This window comes from Gossypium arboreum, chromosome 13 (assembly GCF_025698485.1).
Source record: "Gossypium arboreum isolate Shixiya-1 chromosome 13, ASM2569848v2, whole genome shotgun sequence".
NCBI lineage: Eukaryota > Viridiplantae > Streptophyta > Magnoliopsida > Malvales > Malvaceae > Gossypium > Gossypium arboreum.
Window position 1 is genome coordinate 118,483,688 of NC_069082.1, and position 22,480 is coordinate 118,506,167.

Consider the following 22,480-nt stretch of genomic DNA (forward strand, 5'->3'; position numbering starts at 1 on the left):
AATTGCCAAACACCGAGTATTGCCTTCGTTTTAAAGAATTCTTAAATGAATAATTATAAAAATAACTTAAAACGCGTTAATGCGATTTGTAATGAAACGAAATTAATCTTAAAGACTTGGACCTTACAAAACCAAATTTCATAAGACAAGCGGAAAACAATGATATGGGATAATAGACGCATATGAGATACAATCAATTAACAAACTAAAAATTAAGTATAACTAACCTAAAAAATGTAACCCGATTACAATCATGTATGGGAAATAATTGATATAATAATACAATGATGAAAATAACAATATAACAATTCAATACCACCAAAGCAATACACACAATAATATGTCATAATAATACACATAGCATGATATAAAATAATCAATGCAAGATGTAAAAAGAAAACAACATAACAATTAGAAGCCAATGTGCTATAACGATTTTAAAATAATAACCAATAAATGAACACATAATATATAGGTTGACAAATTTGTATAAAAACTAGGGATATATAATTTTTGAAATAGATATTATAGAATAAAAGTTTGAATCAAATTGCATGTAAAATATTTAAACACAAACTCATTTAAAATTGACAATGTACATGATAATTTAAATAATGTATATAATATGAAAGAATAATAAAGATACATGACAAGATATAATACACAAAATAGATTTACAAAACATATATACATAAATAACTTTTAAAAGTAATTATTTGTAAACATAGAAATACATACAAGCTTAAATTAATTTTATAATAAATTATATAATAGATTTAAGAACATGCTTATATATATATATATATATAAAGAAGACTATATGTATAAAATACATGGATGTAATAATATATATAGATCAAATATAGGTATCAATAAATATACATACATATATAATGATTACTTAGAAAATATATTACGTAGGACCATATAATGAAATACAGGAATAAACTTAAGAAATCATATGTATAAAATAATATAAGGTTAATAATATATATATGAAGTAAAATTGACTTTAATACAACGTGTGTGTATATATATATATATATATATATAATAAACTAAAAACATAATTATATGTACAAAGTATTTTTTATGAAATATCTATTTAAAAAAATGACCATATACATATGAAAAGGAAAATACCTTCAATAACATATACGTTATGAAGTTTTTTATTTTATTTTATTTTTTTTGGCAAATGACAACAATGTATAATAAAACGTGTTATATATATAAGGTTTAAGAATATGTATAAGTAGATTTAAAAGAGAAAATATATATAAAGTAACATGGAATTAACAATATATGTGAAATAAGAAAACTAAGTTAATCATGAATTCCATAGGTATAATAGTGTATAAGAATATTCAAATGAAGTATTTACACAAAAATATTTTTAAAATAATAAGATAAAGTTTTAAAATAAAAGATTTTATATAAAAGAAGGTAAAATCACCATGAAAACTCCAAAAAGTGTGCATTCACATGTATATAAAAATAAAATTAAGTGAATTAAAAAGGAAACAAACTATACACATCAGAGAGATCCAATTAAAATACAATTGAAATGAATGGGCTAGTTTATAAATAAAATAATCAAAAGAGGGCCAAAGTGTGATGCGCGTCAACGTAGAGGGATTAGAACTGGAAATAACCCAAGTTCTAAAACGCAGAGCAGAGACACGAACCAAAGCGCAAACAATCGCAAATTAGAGGGCGAATTTTAAAAACAAATAAATTGACAAACAAGATGCGATTGAACGACCGCGCAAAAGGAAGGGATCTGGAGCGCAATTAACCCTTTCAAACAAAGAAACACAGATCCGGCCTGTCCATCGGGTCAACACGCGGGTTCCACCACACATTAAACAACGTCGTTTGGCTTGTGCATAAGAAACCCCAAATGCATCTGTCCCAAAATCGAATGGAACAGAAGGGATTTCTCCCTTCCTGTTTTGCTAGGGTGCAAATGAATCAGCCCCGCCGCCAATCCATCTCGAACGCGAATAACAGTGGCCGGAGAAGGTACTCTCAACCTTTTTCACTCTCTTTCCCCCCCTTTTTTCGTATATTTGCCGGATTGATTCAAAGTAAAGGAAGAAAAATAAAAAACCAATGAAATAATCACCCTTAAAAATCTCTGAGTAAATCCCTTTTTTTGTAAACTGCTTTTGAACTGATTTTTATTTTTTCAATATGCGTGTGCTCCCCCTTTGGTCGGCTCGTGGGCTTCACCGGCGCATAATACGCCTCCACCACCGTCGCGGTTTCAACTAGACCCACAAGGATCTGTCAACCTTCGACTAGAGGAGCCAACGTCGACTAAATCGACACCAAAAATAGTAAATAAACTCTCTTTTTTAGATTCATCGAGTAGATTCAAAATGAGGTAAAAAAAAGAATAAGAACAAAGAAAAAAACGAATCACCTTTTGTAAACTGTTTTTTGAATTGATTTCTTCTCCTTTTTTTAATCGGTCCACTTTTACATTTGATTATCCTCGGCTTTATAGCCGTGAAAAGAAAAAATAAAAATATAATATACAAATTTCCTTGCTGTCCTTTTGCTGTTATTTGCTGCATTCTCTTTTGTTTGTTAGTCTATTGCAGGTGTGCGTGGTGCGTGGAGGTGTACGGCGTACGGAGGCGTTGGAGGCTTGCACGACGCTGGAGGCTAGGGCTGCGGCACTCTTGGCTTCTAGGGTTTAGATTTTGGGCCATTGGGCCCCATTGTAAATGGGTATTTGGGCTTGATTTGTAGTTGTTGGGCCCAGGCAGATTTGGCCCATTACAAAAATCATCAAACACATTTAAAATTTTCATATATATAATTGTTTAGCACAAATATAATATAATTATTTATTTAAATACAATTTTTGGTAGTTAATTATATATATTCATTTAAAGTCCTTAATAATATTTTTATTTTCTCCTCATCGTTACAACGCGTTTAAATTCAAATACATATTTTATCATTAATTTTAATCTCACTATTATAGTACTCAATTTGGTCGCTACCACTATTTTTACTTTTTAATCTCACCATAAACTAATTGTACCACCCATTCAAAAACAACCCATTAGCTAACCTAAAAATAATTTAATTTTAAATCAATTTATTTTAAATATATATTTTATTCCTAAAATAATTCTCCACGTCATGATTTATGACGTGTTATTGTCAAATTGACAAAGCTAACATGAAGGGTAGCTTATATAAATGGCATTTAATATATTATTTTTGGTATCTTTATATTTATTTGATCATCAATGAAAACGCAATATACCTAATTATTACAAGAAAAGAAAATAATATCATAGAATTGGAACAAAACTTATGTATGACTCCTTGATTGTTGCTTTTAAAGGTGTTCTAATTGCAAGAAAATACATGACTGTGGGTGTGATTCATGCATTTTTTATTCTTTTTTGAAGTATCCAACTGATGCATTAATGAGGGTGATTCATGCATTTTTTGAATGAGTGATCTGACATTAAATTTAATAAAAGAAAATTATATATATTATACCGATATTTGTTTGTATCCAACTTTCAAGTGCATGTATTTTCTTTGAAAAATACTAAAGATTACCTATTCTATTATTTATCATACTTTTCCTTCTAAAATGTATGATTTTTGGTCAATTTAATCATTTTATTTTTATTTAACTTTGAGCATTATATTTAATTTTATTAAATATAAATTATATAAGGTATACAAATTTAAAATCATATATGTTTCCAATAAATAATTTTATATATATTTTTTCAATTAATGTAATATTTTAATTTGTTCAACTCCTTTCACAGATTGGAATTGGTGGCCTACCGCTTCCACAGATTTACTCGTAATTTCTTCTTCTTCCTGAGTAATGATACTATCTAGATGATCCAATAATTAATATTCATCTTACTTACACTTTATTCAATTAATATTTTTAAAATAAAATTTTAATTTAAATCTAAGTAATTTTAAAGTTAAGTGTTTTCATTAAGGTGAATTTAGAAAATTATAAAGAGAAGTCAAAATTAAATTATAAATTTTGAGAGATTAAAAATATAATTTTGTCATGTATTAGTTTATGATTTTATTATTTTTGAAAATATTAAATAATTTTTTTTATTTTAAGGAATCAAAATACAATTTTATTATATATAAATTATTAATTTAATAATTTTAAAGAGATTAAAATGCAATTTTTATTCCAACGCAAGACCCTATCTGCCCTTCTTTTTTGGGCTTAATTTTCATTTTAATTTTTAACATGAAAATTAAATCATTATATCTTAATATAATTTTTTTTTGAAAAGATTTGACTGAAATTTATTAATTAAAAAAATAATATTAACAGTTTTGGACTGTAGTCCATTAGCAGAAGCCTATTAAACAAATAAAGAAAAGCAGAAGCTTATTAAACAAAAACAAAGAAAGCAGGCCTAGAATCGTTCAAAAATGGCCCATAACTTCAGACTTAACTAAACTAAAAAGAGGAAACCTAATCTTATCCTATACCAATCAAATCAACAGCTGGATATCATTAGTCATTTGTTTGTTCACATCGCTGGCCCAGTCTTTAATGATAGCAGTTTTCAAAGTGTCTTTTAATTTTTTGCTACATATTTCTAAAGGAGTTTCATCTTCTCTTTTCTTTCAATTTGGTTGCCTTGGCCGAAGTTTCTCCAGAGCATGGCTAACGTAATCTGGAACTCCTCCCAACAGGTAATAGCATTCTCCCCTCTTGAGAGCCTCTTTCGCAAGGACATGGGCATATGTATTCTCTGTTTTAGGGATAAAATGAAACCCTATCTCTTGAAATTTAGCTTCTTCTTTTTTTTTTTTGAATATCTCTGATGAGTGCTCTAATGGTCGATTTGTCGATATCTGTACTTTGGCATTTCTTTATTACAGTTTTTGGGTCTCCCACTATTTCTAGTCTGTTTAAACCCATATAAATTTCTAATCTCGTGGCTTGTAACCCTATATGTGCTTCCATTGCAAATGGAGTTGCTATATCGCAGTGAATGACCGTCTTTGATGCTAAGATCTCACCCCCTCATCTTGTACAATCAAACCCGAAGCAGATCTGAAGGATTGTTGGTCAAAGGCTGCATCAAAATAGATTGTGACCCTTGTTCTTTGATTAACATGTTGAAGGCCTCTGTCAGTTTGAAAAGTGAGTTTCTTCTCTTTTATTCCATCCAACTCAGAAATGTAACTGCATATTTACTTCGAAATGTCTCTTCTTGTCGCATTTTTTCTTTCATACAATAATCAATTTCTATTGAACCAAATTAACCAAAGCCCACAACAGAAAAGCCAATTCTGTTCACTAGTCCCCCGACTAAAAACCTAGGTAAGCCATTCTGTGAATATCGTTGTTAAGAACCCATGAAAGATTTAAATAAATCCAAACATCCACTGTTGTAGGACAGTGTCGAAAAATATGGTTACTGTCTTCTTTATATTGATGACACTGACGGCACTAAGCATCCATCACCATTTTCTTTTACTTGAGGTTGACAAACGAAGGAATAAAATTCCAGGAAATTCTCCATACTGTTATTGTAACTTTTGAGGGGATTTATAAATTCCACAGTTTTTTGTAGAAATTTTTTGTTTCGGGTTGTATAATATAATTACTAGGATCCAAGTTAGTCTCCTGTAATAGTTATAGGCACTTCTGACTGTGAAATCACCGGACTGTTCGCCTTTCCACACTTGAAAATCATCATATGCTGTCTCTGCCAAAAGAATTTGCATGATTTTCTTTGCAATATCCGTATGAAAGGTATTTATAATAACATTTGTTTTCCAAGTCCTGTTGGTAGCCTCAATTAAATTTGATACTAACTTGATGTTTTCATTGTTGTCTTGGTTTTATAATCTGTCTGCTTCATCCCTTGAAATCCATAGATCATCCCAAACGAAAATTTGATCCCCCTTTCCAACCCTCCAGCATAGACCTTTCTCCAAAAGTCCTCTTGCTGCCTAGACACTTTTCCAAGTAAGCAAAGGTAAATTCCCTAACTGAGTATTATAGAAATTCGAGTTAGGATAATAGTTTTCCTTCAAAACGCGAGCTAATAAAGAATTTGGAAAATTAATAAGACACCAACCTTGCTTTGCTAATAACGTTATGTTAAAATTTTCAAGATTCTGGAAACCAAGACAACCATCTTCTTTTAATGAGCATAGTTCCTTCCAGGCACACCAATGGATGCCCTTTTTATCTCGACCTTTTTGCCATCAAAATTTAGCTATAATACCCTCCAAATCCGTACATAAAGATTTAGGGAGTAGAAAGCAAGCCATAGTATAAGTTGGAATGGATTGTAGTATAGCCTTTATAAAAACCTCTTTTCCTTATTGAGAGAGATGCCTTATACTCCAGTTATCAATTCGTTGTTTAAATTTTTCTTTCAAGACTTGAAATGAACATTTCTTCTTTTTTCCCACCATATTAGGGAGACTAAGGTATCGTTCTGGATCATTTGATCTATGTACTCCAAGTACACTCGAAACTGATGGTTTTTCCCCATCCTTCATATTAGTACTAAAAAGTACTGTTGACTTATCATAGTTAACACATTGACCTGAACAAATCTCATATTCTTTCAAAATCTGCTTTAAAGAATGCGCTCATTTTTCAGTAGCTTCTCCAAACAAAATGCAATCATTTGCAAATAGTAGACGTGAAATATGTGGCCCACTTTTACTTGCTTTTACTCCTTTAAGTATTTTTCCTTTTATTGTAAGCTTCATAATACTGGAGAGACCTTTCCCACAAAATAAAAATAGAAACGGACTCAAGGGATCTCCCTGTCTTAGTCCTCTAGTCGGATGAAAAATTTCCCTAATGCGTCCATTGAAAACCACCGAATACGATACTGTAGACACATATTTCATTAAAGAATCAACCCATCCTAGATCAAAACCTATTCTCTTCATTATTTCTTCCACAAAATTCCATTCAACCCTGTCGTATGCTTTGCTCATATCTAATTTCACCGCCATAAACCCCTTTTTTCCCCATCTTCTTATGCTTTAATGTGTGTAAAATTTCATAAGCCAATAACACATTATCAAAAATCAACCTCCCAAGTACAAAAGCATTTTGTGTTAAATTAATACATTTATCAACCACAACCCGAAGTCGATTAGCAATGACCTTAGCTATCAATTTATAAAGCATGTTACATAAGCTAATTGAATACTACTAGAAGGGTTTGAAATTTTCGGTATTAGCATAATATTTGCTTTATTGATCGAATTTATATCCATACATGCATTCCGTTTTTGAAGACAAAAAGTTGAAACATATTCTCTGATGATCGACCAACACCTTTGATAAAATAAGGCCAGAAAATCGTCTTCTCTTAGTGCTTTTGTGGGACCTAGTTCTGATAATGCTTCTCGTGTCTCCTCTTAGTGTAGCTCGCTTTTAGCCTAAAATTGTCTTCATCAGAAATACAACAATCAATCCCTGCCAAGATATATTCATAGTTTCCTTGCCTCCCTGTTGAAAATAACTTCTGAAAATACGATCTAGCAATTTCTTCCATTTCCTTAACCCCTTCCATCACCCTACCATCTTCAAACTACATTTTGTGAATAAAATTCTTTCTTCTTCTCTGTGTAGTTTGCTTATGAAAAAACGCAGTATTTCCGTCTCCAAATTTCAACCAGTTTATTCAAGCCCTCTGTTCCCAGTAGCATTCATCCTTCTTTATCTCAAAATTTAATTGGATCTGTGTCAATGAGTTCTGCCAAATTTTCATCACTTCTATCAGACTCAAACAATTTTGTCAATTTTGAAGTTAATACCTCCTTTTTTATTTTTTTGTTGCGTCGAAATTAATTAACCCATCTCTCTAAGCCTTTTTTTCATATTTTCTAACTTGCTCAGTAGATCTTCTATGGAATTCTCCCAAATATGCCAAACCTCTTCAACAATTGTTTCCTCCAAAACCCATCAGCTTCAAACTTAAAACTTTTATTAAATTGTCTTTTAACTTCACGTTATGTAGTAATGAATAGAGGACAATGGTTTGAAAAAGAGTGAGGAAGGTGTTGAATTAAGGAATATAGAAATAAAGATTTCCACTCTTCAGTTGTCACTCCCCTATCTAATCTTTCTTGAATGTTCGTTTTCGGCAAATTTCCTCTCTCCCAAGTGAATCAGTTTCCTGAATAGCCCACATCAACCAGATTACAATCTTTCAACACCTTTCGAAAAGCTTCCATTCGTTTCTAATCTCGAGGTAAGCTTCCCTTCTTTTCAAAACCATATAAAACTTCATTAAAATCCCCACAAACCAGCCATGGAGGCTCTCTATCATTACGTAAGTGCCTTAAAAGATTTCATGATTCATCCCTATCTTGTGTTTAGGGAGAACCATAAAAATCTGTAAATCTCCACTTGTTTCTATTATCTGTATCTTCAATTATCACATCAATATATCAATTTGAGAAGCTCTAGAGCATAATATTAACATCCTTACGCCATGCTAAACATAATCCTCCTCTAAAGCCAATCGGATCAACATTAATACCATTATGAAAACTACAACTCCTTCAAGCTCTTTCTATTTGACTCTTGTTAATTTTTGTCTCCATGAAGAAGATCATATGAGGATTGTAAACTTTAGCGAATGCCGAAGTCTTTGAATTACCCGTGGATTCCCCAAACCACAGACATTCTAGCTTAAGATTTTTATTGCACTCAATCGGCTTACCTCTTGGCAATCGTCGATGATAAATGATTAATTTCCAACAACCTCCTATTTCTAATCACCGTAATGTTGTTTTCTTCAGTCTCCCCCTAGTTCTTTTTTTCCCCTACTCACCTATTAACACATCATCTTCCAGATCATGATCCATTGTAGTTTGAGCAAATGAATTTTCCCCTTCTTGTCATGAAGAGGACGTTCTTCCTTCTAAATTAAAACCCAAAATAGGGTCAATAACCTTGTTATACCCTTGTTCTTTACCAGCTCCCCACCTACTGTATCTTTGTATTCGGCCGCCGGTGTTGTTTCCACCCAGTACTCATTCTCCTTCCTCACGTAGCCAAAAACTAGTCATTGCTTGGGCTCTTCGAAATTATGCTCGCAATAACAAGTCCCAACCCATCTCATTAATTTCTACCCTTAACGTCATCTTCGCTTCACAAAAAGAGTCACTATGACCTAAACAACCACAATAGAAAAAAAAAGGATAATCTTTCATACTTAAATCTAACATATGAGCATTTACCACAAAACATAACTTGTTTCTTCCTTTTAAGAGGACACCGAATATCTATTTGGACTCATATTCTCATAAAGTTTTGATTTTCTTTTCCCAGATTCAAGCCATCATATTCCATAAAATTCCTTATAAAATTACCCAATTGCATAGCCAGATTATCAGAAAGGTGTTAAAATTAAAAGGGACTTTTAATGGATCCTCCCCCGATTGCAGCTTGTATAACACCAATAAATGATTATTAAAAGTCCATGGTGACCCCTTCAAAACCCTTTCCATATCCATAACATGAAAAAATTGAAGTAAATACCTTTTCTCCCCTAGATCTCGAATTTAAACACCTCGAATAGGATGTCATAAATTAGCCATAGTGCTTTTCATTGCTGGGAAGTGAATAATACTGGCTGTTAAAAAACACCCCACCAGTCTAAAAGCCCCCTCTTCTCTTTCTGTATTCGAATCGACTTGTATTTGTAAAATTGTTTCTTCTTCTTCATTGAGCGTTAATCCTGCAAAATCAGTTTCCATAGATGCAGGTAAATTTCAAGCAGCGTGAAAAACCCTTTTATAAAGACTTAAAGAGGATTTTAAAGATGACTGCCGGCAGCAAAAACAAAAAACTCTATAAAACCTAAAAACTTGCCACAAAGAATAGATAGTTGCGTGCTAGGGTAGCAGACATGATGCTTGTTCCATTTATTTTATATATCTTAATATAATTAATATAAATAGTATGTTCAAAATTTACTCTAATTTTTTCGAACATAGGGAGGAGTATATTTTAGTTAATATAATAGATCTTTTATTGCATCATGTTTTTTATTTATTTAAAGAAAACACCTAAAAGAGTCCAACTATATTAAATTAAAAGGTATCATCCAACACTAATCAGTGAATGAAATTTGGATAGTCTAAACCATATTTAAAAGTAACAATCAATGTGCCAAATAATGAGCAATGCAATTGGTTGACTATGAGCAATATTAAAAGAATCACAAATACCTAAGGCTTCTCTAACGACACGACAATAAAGAGATAAATTTAGAGTCTGACTATTAAATTTATTAACAATAGATATACAATCAGACTCGAAAATAACTATAGGAAAACCTTTCTTTAGGGCTAAAAAGCACAAACCAAAGCGAGAACCTTAACTGAAAGAGCGACGAAAGCCTCGGCAATCAAACAAGCAAAACCGATTAGCACCATCCCTTCATGGTCATGAATAATGGCACCGCAAGCAAAAGATTCCGTCTCTGCATTTCATGCCATGCCAACATTAACTTCGGCCGCATCTTCACAAGGCGGAGTCCACTAAGCCATGGTCCGATCACGAGGTAATATAATGGTTCTTTTTTCCTTTCAAATGCGTTTATGATACTAATTTTTATTTAATTTCAACAGGTTCACAATAAAAAAATTTAAATGCATGTTAGAAAATTAAAATTTACTTCACAGTCCATTATTGATTTCATTATATTTTTTGACCCAACATAATTCTTTGAAATTTTTATTTTATTAGAGCTATAACTTAATTAAATTATGTTATTATACTATTTTGACCGTATATGTACTGTAACGGTTTTCTTTAATACTATAATTTAAATTATGTAATCAACATATAAACAAAATTAAATATGGAAATTACAAACCACCTTTAATAAACATATAATAAGCAAACCCTATATGTTGACTTTATGATCAATGTGTTCACTGCTCTATATATAACCTGAATTTGAGTCACGCTAATAGTATTATTGCTAGGACTTTACCTTTTATTATAATTCATTAAAATAAAATTATTTTTCATGTTATTTTTACCGAATTTGGAGCATGATTTTAGGGTTTTAATCCATTATAATTTGAATAAATTATATTGTGAGGCATGCTTTAATAAAGTTACCATAATATGTTTACCAAGGTCGAGAATTGATAAAATTTAATTTATTTATATCGTTAAATATTAATATGTTTAGCGGAATAATAAGATAATGACATGTGGCATATTATGTATACCGCATACTAAAATATAAAGATCAGTTTTAACTGTAAACATGGATGAAATTTTAACAAAAAAAGAACTAATTTACTCTTTAATCTAACCTATAAAAATTAATATTTCTATTTTTAAATAAAAGGGACAAAATACAATCGACTCCAAACACAATTTACTTACTCTATTAGATACAATTTCGCAATGGAAACTGAAACTTCTTCAAAGAGACCCAAATTGGAGTCTTCATAAGAACCAGTAGATTTTCGTATTGCATATCATAATTCAATATTGTCAATTAATTTTATTTTTTATATTACTGTAATAAATTTTTTTGCATTGGATTCTTTTTTATTGCATTAACATTTTACTTATTTTGTTAAATATAGTATTGCAATGGAAGGTGAGACTTTTTCCAAGAGATTAATAACTTAGTCTTACACCGAACTAGATAGAAAGTTGAGGAGCAAACCTTCTTGCTTGTATCTATGCTAAAATCTATCCACATTATCTTTATTTATTATTGTGACTCTCGATTATGAAATCTGCTAAATGAATATTAAGACATCATTCTTGAATAATTATCTTGATTAAAATATTTATATGATACAACCCAATAGATATATAATTAAATGTCAAAAGCATAAAATTTGTAAATTGTTAAGATCCATTTAATGACTCAAGGCATCCTAATTATAGAATCTAAGATTTGATTAAACGATCAAAATTTTTAAATTTGAATACAACATTGATGAACCTTATATTTATAAATATATAACGGATTAAAAGGTAATTTTTCTTGTTTTATATGTCAAAATCATTTTTTTAAATCGACTTTTATTTTAAAAACAAAAAATGAGAGTTATCACAGATCCTTTTTATGAGGTGTGATCGGGTCACCTTGTAATTTGATCGTTTTAATAAAATGTTTGATTTAAGACAACGATTTTTTGGTCTACAAAGTTTAGAAAATGGGTTAGGGAGTTGGTTATGCACGAGGAAGGGTTAGCACTCTCGTGACGCTCAAAATTGGTACCTAGCTGATTACTTCATGTCTTAGTGTCGAAAGTTGGAAATTTGAAAATAGTTTAAAAATACGATTCCTTTTTGTATTAATGTTAATTAAAAAAATCTTAAATAAATCGAAACAAATATTAAAGACCCTCTCGTCTCAAGATAACAAAATGCCACATCCCGTAAGTTAGGACACGACACCTTGAATCCTCGAAGATGAGTTTGTCTTTTATTTTTTATTTAAAATCTCATGTATTTTAATTTCAAAAGGATGTTCGGTTATTTAAGTTCAACAAGAAAATCGAAACCCCGTAAGTTAGGGTACAATTTTCTTGAATCCCCAAATACGAAACATCGCCTTATTTGAAAAATTTTGCGTATTTGGGTGAGTATTAGTGTAATATTAAAAATGATATGTGAATAAAGTGTTGCACTAGTAAATGACAATAATATGAATTCGCTAATAAAACAATTCACGATAATCACATGATATACTAACTTTAATATGAACAATCAAAGAAAAAAACAAATAAAATAACTAATAAAATGAATAACAACAACAATAATAATAATAATAACAATAAGTAGTAGCAAAATGTGCAAATAAAGAAATAAAGAATAATATGAATTTTAAATACGAAAAGAATAAAAAGAAAAGAAAAGAAAAAAGGAAAATATATATATATATACATGTAAAAATACATAAATAAGTAAGTAAAAATAATAATATACAAATAAAATCTATAAAGGGTTGATATTAAACAACCAAGGATGAAATTATAACTTAGAAAAATTACAGGTATAAAATATAATAAAATAAAATTAATTAAATAGTAAAACAATATAAAGGACCACTTCAAAATGCGCAAAAAAAAAGGGATTAATTGGGAAAATATCCCAAAACCTGTGCCATTTCCCTTGGTAAGTCGAGTGGCTGAAATGAAATAAAAATAAAATTGCAAGGTTAAAAATAAAAAAGAAAAAGAAATAGAAATAGGACTTGATTTTAAAAACAATTAAAAATAGAAGGACCAAAGAAACAAAGAGACCCTATCCCTATCAAAACATGTGGGTCCTTAAATCGGGTCGGGCCGGATTCGGGTCATCGGGTCACCTGAAACAACGTCGTTTCAGGAATCCCTCTCTTAAAATAGTCTGGGGACCAAAGTGGAACAGAACTGAAAGTTTGTGGTAAAATTTAAAAATAAAAAAATGAGATAGGACTAAATTGAAACCCCCTGCAAAAGCGGAAGGACCAAAAGCTCAAATAACCCATTCGTCCAAAACCAATGGTTCCTCTAAGCGGGTTAGGTCGGCGCACAGATCCTAGGTGAAACGACGCCATTTTGGGCTATTAGAATCGACCCTAAAACGATGCCATTTATAAGGCTTATAAAAGCTAAAAAAATTTTAAAAATCTCATTCTGCTCTTTTTTTAAAAAAAAAAATGGGGCCCCTTTAATTTCTCTCTAGCCCCTCCGATTTTTGACCGTCGGTCGCCGGTGACGGCGCCATCGTCCACGGTGGCTGGGAGTAAAAAAATAGCCCTTTTTTTATCGTTTTACCATCCTCGGCCCAGATCTGAAATCAAAATACCCACGAGCCTCACAAAAATCGAAAGAAATCGAAGAAACTTTTTGGTTTTGTCTTCCCCGATCTTCAAAAAAGGTAAAAAATTTGTATTTATATATATACATATATGTATGTACACTATATTCGAAATAAATAGGCTATGAAAAAAAGTGAAAATCTACCTTTGGATAAAACTATAGTTTTAATTTTTTTCTCTTTCTCTGTTTTTTATTCTTTTTTTGTATTTCTCTCTGTAAAAACAAAAAATACATTGTTCATGGATTTTTATAGCCGATTTTACAACGCTCTCTTGTTGTTTTGGCTCTTGTTTCACCATCATGTGACGTAAAAAAATTTTAGTTTCGCTTGGTCGCTAATTGTGGCGATTTATTAAACATTTGAAAACCAACTTTCGATTTTATTAACAAAGGGAGTCGCCACCGATCCTTTTTTATAGGTGTGATCGGACACCTAATAAAATTATTTTAAAACAAAAAGAAGGCCAAATTTAGGTATACGTTAAAAGCCAAAGTAAAGTTGGGTTCGGGAGTCGGTTACGCGCGAGGAAGGTATTAGCACCCTCGCGACGCCCAAAATTGGTATCTTATTGAACATGTGTTGACTTGATTTTCAAAAATACGAGTTCAATATAATATTTAATCGTGATCCGGTTGAAAAGACGAGAGATATTTTAGTTTTTGATTTTTTTTTTTAGAAAGGGTGTCCCGTTTTTTAACACAAGCCGACGAATTTCACCCAACATAGTGATGAAATCGATGGCTTAATATTAAATCAGTACATTGCCTTATTTTTGAAATTAATTAAAACATGAGAAAAATATTCCTAAAGTGAGAAATTAAAATAGATAAAGGATGCGAAAAATGATATCATTAATGAAAAATATTAACATGGAATACTAGAATATTAGAATAACAATAATAATGATATTTACAAAATAAAAACAAATATGTACTAATAATAAAATAGGAAAAATGATATATTTGGTAATAATAATATAAAATAATAATATGTACATAAAAATACATATATATATATATATATATATGCATATAATAAAAGTATGTAATAATAATAATAATAATATCTACAATAAAAGAAAATATTAGGAAGCGTACATAAAAATATATACATAAAAATTTACAACAATAATATAAAATAATGATATGTACAAATATATATATATATATATATACATATGTACATAAAATATACACTAATATAATAATAGTTATAATAATACTAGCAATAGTAATAATTTGTAATAATAATATATACACAATATGGTATTTAAAATATATATATGTATATATAATAGTATTTAAGAATATATACATAAGAAATATATAACTAATGGCATTAAAAATATATACATAATATATATAAAATACCTAAAAAAAAAAAGGGGAAAGAAAGAGAAGAGAGGGGGAAAGGAAATCCGGCTAAGGGGCCGATCACCTACCGATTGTCGGTCTCCGCATCACTGCACCGCCACGCCTACGGTGGCGAAAAAAATTCTTAACAATATATGTATATATAAAGAAAGAAAAAAACAACACAAAAAGAAAGAAAAAGATTTGAAAGAAGAGGAAAAAAGGAAAAATGCAACCTTTTTATTGATGTTTTTTTTGTATTCAAAATTTGAAGGGATTTTTGTGTTTTTTCATTTTTCAATCTTTCTAAAAATCCCTCCCCCCTTCTTTTTACATGATTTTTGAATGGCTTTTTATAGCCATCTTTTACATGATTTTCTATTTTTTTTTTTCTATTTTGTAGGTGGTGGTGGTAGACAATGGGAGGAAAAATGGGGCAAGTGGGAAAGTGGTTAGGTGGCTAGGTTTTTTTATTTTTTATTTTTTGGTTAGGTTTTTCTTTTTTCTTTTTTTTTTTGGGTTAGGTTTTACTTTTTCTTTTTTTTTTTTTGGGTTAGGTTTTTTTTGGGGGGGGCTTAATAGGCTTTTGAATTGGGTTTAATGTTTAGGTTTTGTAATGGGTTTGGGTAGATGTAAATGGGTCATGAGTTAAGGGTTTTAGTGGGTTTAGAGGTTTGGTTGGGTTTTGATGAAATCGGGCCCGGGCAATTTGGGCTTCTACAACTACTGTTCACTTTCATTTCTGCTACAGTTCTTCTATCCTGTTTTTGCGCCTTTTTTGGTCTTCTTTTGCAGGTTCTTGGAGAGTCAACGGCGGTTGGAAGGTGTCTTCGGTGAAATGGCAGTCAAGGGTGCCAGGCCTTAGGACGAGGTGCCGACAGGACGATCGAGGGAGGCGTGCGAGCATATGAGGGCATTAGGGTTAAGGTTTCTATTTTTTTTTTTTGAAAATTTTTAAGTTTTTGGGCTATAGGCTTGTAATGTTTTTGGGTTTATAAAATTTTGGGTTTCTAACTGGACTGGACTGTTTAATTTAGGGTAAATTACACCAATAGTCACTCAACTTTAGGGTAGCTGACAAAACAGTCACCTGAGTTTCATTTCAGTCACTCAACTTTGAAAAATAACAAAATAGTCACTAACGTTATTGAAAAGTGACAAATCAATCACTCATTAACGTTTTCCGTCACAGGCTTAATGGAACAGTTGACGTGGCAGTTAATTAGCTGACGTGGCCAATTAACTTGTCTCTGTCCTTTGTATCTCCCTCCAATCGTGCAGCCTCACTCGTTTCTCACGTTACTCTTCAGTCTCCCTCTCCATATATTAGCATACAAGCTCTTTTCCTCTCAATCAATCCTCAAAATAACTACGAAAGAAAAACCTCGCTTTTTCACTTTTCCTTTATCGTTTCTCTTTTTGCGGTGAAAATGACAGAGCACGCAATAGCAACACAAACAAGCAGCACCAGCAGTGGCTCTCTGAAAGATGAGCTCGACATTGTTATACCAACCATAAGGAACTTGGACTTTCTTGAGATGTGGAGGCCATTCTTTCAGCCTTACTGTAACATTTCGAAATAGGGCCTAAACGGAACAGTGGTTGCGAAACCACAAATTCAGGGTAAAAAAAAAATAAAATAAAAAATATTTTATTATTATTTTGAGGTTCATGGTATGATTACATGATTGTGTGAAAATTTCGTGATAAAATTCTATGCATAAAGTGCTTAAATTGAGGTTAGGGACTAAATCGAATAATTTGCAAAACTTGCATTCTAGAAGTTTTTAGTATGAAATTATTTTGGAATATTAATTAGGAGATCTTAAATGGTAATTTGACCAATTTTAAGTTCATGGACAAAATTAGGACATGGAAGGAATTTTTGAAAGTTTAGTAAGGAGAGGCATTTTGGTCATTTGGTTATTAACATTAATAAAAGGTAAAAAGATGATAAAATTGTATCATCTTCTTCAAGTTACCAGCAGAACCTTACCTCTCTCCATAGCTGGGGTTTCTTCAACTTTCAAGCTTCATAGTAAGTGATTCCAAGCCCGCTTTTAATGATCTTTACGTTTTGAAGTCCCTGTAGCTCGATAAAGCTTATGCTAGCAATAATTTAAGTTAGGAATCAAATTTGGAAAAATACCCATAGGTGAAATTTGTGTATTTTGATGTTTTATGATGGAATATGAGTTTTAAATTATGTTAGACAACTTGTGCTACTTGGTTTTAAGTGAAAACGAGTAAAAAGGCTTAATCGGTAAAAATACCTAATAGTCATAAGTACAAGTTAGTGTGTGAATTTGATGTTGCCATAGAAGGGAAAAATGATCAGCATGTCATAAACATAAGAAAATAGGATGAAGTTTAATTTACGAGCCTTGGAGCAAAAGTGCAAATATGTGAAAGTTTAGGGGCAAAAATGTAATTTTTCCAAAATTTGAGTAAAGGGTTGTTTTGATAAATGTTGATATTAAATAAGCTAAATTTGCTATTATAGATCAAGAAGAGCGAAATTGAGAGTAGATCGGGAAAAGAAAAAGTAAAGGACTAAATTGTAAAGTTTAGTCACATTTTGTATCGAGGTAAGTTTACAGTAAATAAATGCAATATTATTTTATTTTACATTATTATTGTCAATTTCCAGCATTTATATATTATGTTATGAAAATATTTAAAGTCGAATTTAAGGTGAAGTGACAGAGGAAAAGTGTTAGAAAGCCCCGGTTGAACCCTAGGAATGTTAGGATATTAGGGTTGACAGGACAGAACAGAAATGAGCCATGTAAGTCCATATTAGAAATATGGCTTTGGAGACAGGATTGAGCCATGTAAGTCCATATTATATATGGCATTGGAGACAGGAATAATTCATGTAAGTCCATGTCAAAGACATGGCATTGGCAGGATATTGATAGACAGGAACGACCCTAGTATCCTTAGTATTCCGAGTGGTTCAACGGGTCAGGATACGAGTTAAATTACAGTGAATTAACAGCAAAGGAAAAGTAGATTATACTTATGAAAAGGAAAGGTCGGTAAGAAAGAAGGTAAGGGAATAAAGAAGAAGATAGAAATTGAGAAGTAAAGAAATTTATGATGTTAGATGATATTATGCATAATTATTCATTATGTTGAATGTTGTGATTTATTTGCTTGTAAGATTACTAAGCCTAGTGCTTATTCTCTTTATTTTCTTCTTCTTATAGTACTTATCTAGTCACTCGGGGATCGAAGGAAATGTCGGAGGCCGATCACACTATCAAAGAAATAACTCGGTATAACTAGACGTTTTGTTTTGGGTATGGCATGTATAGAAACTTAGCTACTTTTGGTATAATATGAATAATGAATGATGTGTAAATACTTGCTAGTGATTAGCTAAGAAAATAGCTGATGATATACATGTTTATTAATATGCATGATTGAATGATGATTATCACATGAAAATTATGAAAAATGTGAAAGTAACCTAAAACAGATTCAAGTAACAGAAATGATGTAACTTTAAAAATCACTAAAATTGTAGAAACATAGTTTGAAGATGAATAATATATGAAATTAAAGCTTATTATGTATATTTTCTTATGGAATAAGCAAAACAGGTAAAAGTATTATATTTTATGATATATCTGAGTTTTAGTGAAACAGGGTCAGAGCGATTTCTGGATCCCCTGTTTCAACTTTGGAAATTCACCATAAATTGTAAAAAACTAATTAGAAGGTATAATTTATATGGTTAGAATGCTTGTTGAATCTAGTTTTGAGAGAAACAAACGACTTAGTCATATGAATTTTTTACAGGAAGAAAAATGGTTCGTAGTAAGAAGAGGTCAGTGCAGTCGAGTTTTGAAACAGGGGAAAATTTAACTAATAAACTGTACTAATTGGCTAAGTCAAAAATTCTAGAAAAAAATTAGTAGATATATATATGAGTCTAGTTTCATGAAAAATTTACGGATCTTAATTTCGAGTTTTGAAACTCGAGAAATGAATTTTTAAGTAACCATGACGCAGAAAAATAGTTTATTCCGAAAATTAAAATAAGTGATTTAGAGTTGTTTAAAAGGTAAGATAAGTTTAGTAACACCTCAAGCTTGACTCCAGTGATGGTTTCGGGCGTGGGGGCGTTACACTTACCATCTCATCATTGTTCAAGATGGTGATCCTTCAAAGACCATCAAGGTCTCTGAGGGATTTGACAATGAGCTTTACAACAGGAACGATATTAATAGGATCCTCGGTCCTAAGGCTTCTTGCATTTCCTTCAAGGACTCTACTTATCGTTGCTTTGGGTTACATGGTATCCAAGAAGAAGTATATCTTCACCATTGACTTATTTATTGCTTTGTAAGTTTCTTTTTGTTTTTCAATTTTATTGTGGTGTTTCAGAATCTGGGGTTTCCTTATTTTAGTCAAATTTTGGATCTTTACATTGTTTTGTTTGGAAATTTACGTGCTTTTATTTTTTTTTCTTGATTTAAATTGAATTCCTGTGATGTTTTAGTATCTGGGTTTTTGTTATTATGGTCAAAAGTTGAATCCTTTGATTGTTTTGATGGGAGACTTGGACACTTTGGTAGTTTGGTTTAATCTCCTTTTTCCCCCTCAATTTATGTTGACATATTTGTAGCAAATGAGAAATCGAATTCTGCTTGCTTCAGATTTACTTTGAAAGCCTTTCAGATAATGCAATTGCAATCTATTTTCACGTATGAATTAGCATTGAAATTTGTTTTTCACTTTCTTAATGAAGCAAAATCGTTAATGGAACCATCTACAAAATCATTAATGGAAGTTCATTAAGCATAAAGAGAAAGAGGTTGAGGGAGAAGAAGATTCAGAGAAAGATGAGAAGAAAATGAAGAAATGCACAAAGAATGCCCAATCATCTTTTTTTTTTTTTGACACTTTGACTACTTGTCCTACGTGGCAAGATAATTGGCCATGTCAATGAAACGTTAATGAGTGACTGATTTGTCACTTTTTAATAACGTTAGTAATTGTTTTGTTATTTTTTCAAAGTTGAGTGACTGAAATGAAACCTAGGTGACTGTTTTGTCAGCTACCCTAAAATCGAGTGACTATTGATGTAATTTACTCTTAATTTTATTTTGATTTTATTATTTTATTTTAATTTGATTTTGGCCCAAGCAAAAATGGCTCGTTACACTATATATTGATAATAATTTTCTCATTGAGAATAATGTAAAGACACTACCATGAGTTAAATTATAGTTAACAACTTAACATGAAAAGCTTAGATGAAACTAATTATATTTTGAAGATTTAAGTTACAAGTTGGTATCTAAATTATACCATTTTCCCTAATTTGATATCTAAACTTTTTTGGATACTGCACTTTTTGTCCAACGATTGAAAGGTGAATGACATTTCGGATTAAATTGCAACCCTTCTTGAATATGAGTTTATATAACAATATATAATAATACGATATAACTTTTTTTTTTTTTTGGTGTAAAGTACCTAATGCATTTATTAAAAAATTGAAAAGACTAAACAATGCCTTAAAGCTCTTCATCTTGTCCAGCTGTCAAAGAAGTAGCAGATCGAATGGGCGGTGCCTTGGGCTCCTAAAATAATAATCAACTTCCTAAAAAAATAACAATTTGAAATGGGAAATTAAAACGTCTTAAACAATACTAAGGGTGGGTTTGGATGGGGGATTGGATGCGGTGCGGTATGTTTAGCTTACTTTTTATCTCACGTTACAGTATTGTTACAATTTTTAATTTCACCGTCATCACTGTTTTTACATTAACAGCAAGTAAACGCATCGCTCATCCAAACTCACCTTAAGCAAACAAAACCTTATAGCAGTTTAGCCTTCTCTAGAACTCATTTCTCCTCTCTGCATCAGATAATGACTAGTGTGAGAACTGACAACTCTTAGCTTACATCCTTACCAAATCTTACCATCCATCCTCACTACCCACTGAGATTGTTCGGAGTTTCAACCAGCTCTGCAATCCTTTGGTCTCAGTGCACAACTACCTACCAGGCATCCTCTAACCTTTGTCATTGTCTTCGATTAATAAATACCAGTTTCGAGGGGATTTCTTCCACGCAGTACCTCGGTGAGTCAAGTTGTCGCCCCCAAACCGCTAGCCCATACGCCACCCCATTCGCCGCTTGGGGAATATGTCTTAAGAGATATAACTTATTATTTTTTAATCTTGCATAATATGAATATGCCAAGATTGAAAATATTTTTGAAAGATTGATTCTATGTTCATATATTTTTAAAGTTGAGCCAATTGAGCTACAAAACTAAAAAATTTGTAGTTACAGAAGTCCGATTTTAAGGTATTGCATCACAATGATGTATTAATAAATTTTTTTTTCCTTATAAGTTAAACTTGAAAATCTGATACAATTTATTGCAAGGACACTATTCTTTGGTTCTCAGTACATCTTACAATGATCCTCAAATAGGGAACAATTTAGAAGTTAATGATGATGACAAAGATGATATCTATACTAGAAGCCCTTGCATCCGAATGTGAGTTAATACAAATTAATAAATTATGTCTTATTTTACACATTATACTTAATAATATATATATATATATATATATGTACAAATTGCAAATAAGAAAACAACCCTCGGAACAATGATATCAACAATTTTCTTTAATGAATAATAGACTTTTAGTTACTTTCATGTGAACAAATTCTTCAGTTTCAATAATTTTATATGATTTTTAGAATTTATGCTAGTGTTTTACAATGATTATAATTTCATATTTGAAGACTAAATTATGCTACATTCATATAATATTTCTTATTTTAAAATAAATTATTTCACAAATAATGTAAAATTTTAAACTTTGTTAAATAATTTAGTCTAAGAAAAACTATTAAAAACAATAAGTTTATTATGAGAGAGAAGAGAGATGTAATTATTTGAGGAAAGTTGTCAATTGTTGTCAATTGTTGTCAATGGGACATATTGTGAAACATAGTCAAATAAAGAAGCGAAAACGGTGATATTTGTATCCCCTTAAAACTACCTTAGTTTTCAACAAAGTCTGCCCTTCCCCTTCCTTTTATGTTTATTTTTTTGTCTACAAAATAGACAACTTCAATTAATCTTTCAAAAAGGTCACAGTTTACAAACATTTATATATAAAAAAAGGGCCCACTTTATTCTTTTTAGGCTACTTGTAGTCCTAATTTTGAGAAATTAGGGTTAGTTAAATTTCTTTATGTTAAATTTTGGATCCAATTGATGATTTAT

General features: G+C 30.9%; 2 long non-coding RNA genes across 4 annotated transcripts; both read left to right on the top strand.

Annotated features, from left to right (window-relative positions):
• The first annotated feature begins 4,530 nt into the window (after nt 1-4,530).
• LOC108464275 (uncharacterized) lies at nt 4,531-11,820 on the top strand. 3 transcript variants are annotated; one of them, XR_008277520.1, is made up of 5 exons: nt 4,531-4,719; nt 5,019-5,788; nt 5,914-6,014; nt 10,367-10,583; nt 11,629-11,820. It is a non-coding gene; the product is annotated as an uncharacterized LOC108464275 (long non-coding RNA). The 3 variants fall into 3 exon arrangements; XR_008277519.1 differs by lacking the exon at nt 11,629-11,820 and adding an exon at nt 10,651-10,813 and having other exon boundaries at nt 4,532-4,719; XR_001868262.2 differs by lacking the exon at nt 11,629-11,820 and having other exon boundaries at nt 4,533-4,719; nt 10,367-10,813.
• Nucleotides 11,821-17,744: 5,924 nt separating this feature from the next.
• LOC128286918 (uncharacterized) lies at nt 17,745-18,635 on the top strand. Its single transcript, XR_008277606.1, has 2 exons — nt 17,745-17,804; nt 18,429-18,635. It is a non-coding gene; the product is annotated as an uncharacterized LOC128286918 (long non-coding RNA).
• Nucleotides 18,636-22,480: the final 3,845 nt, after the last annotated feature.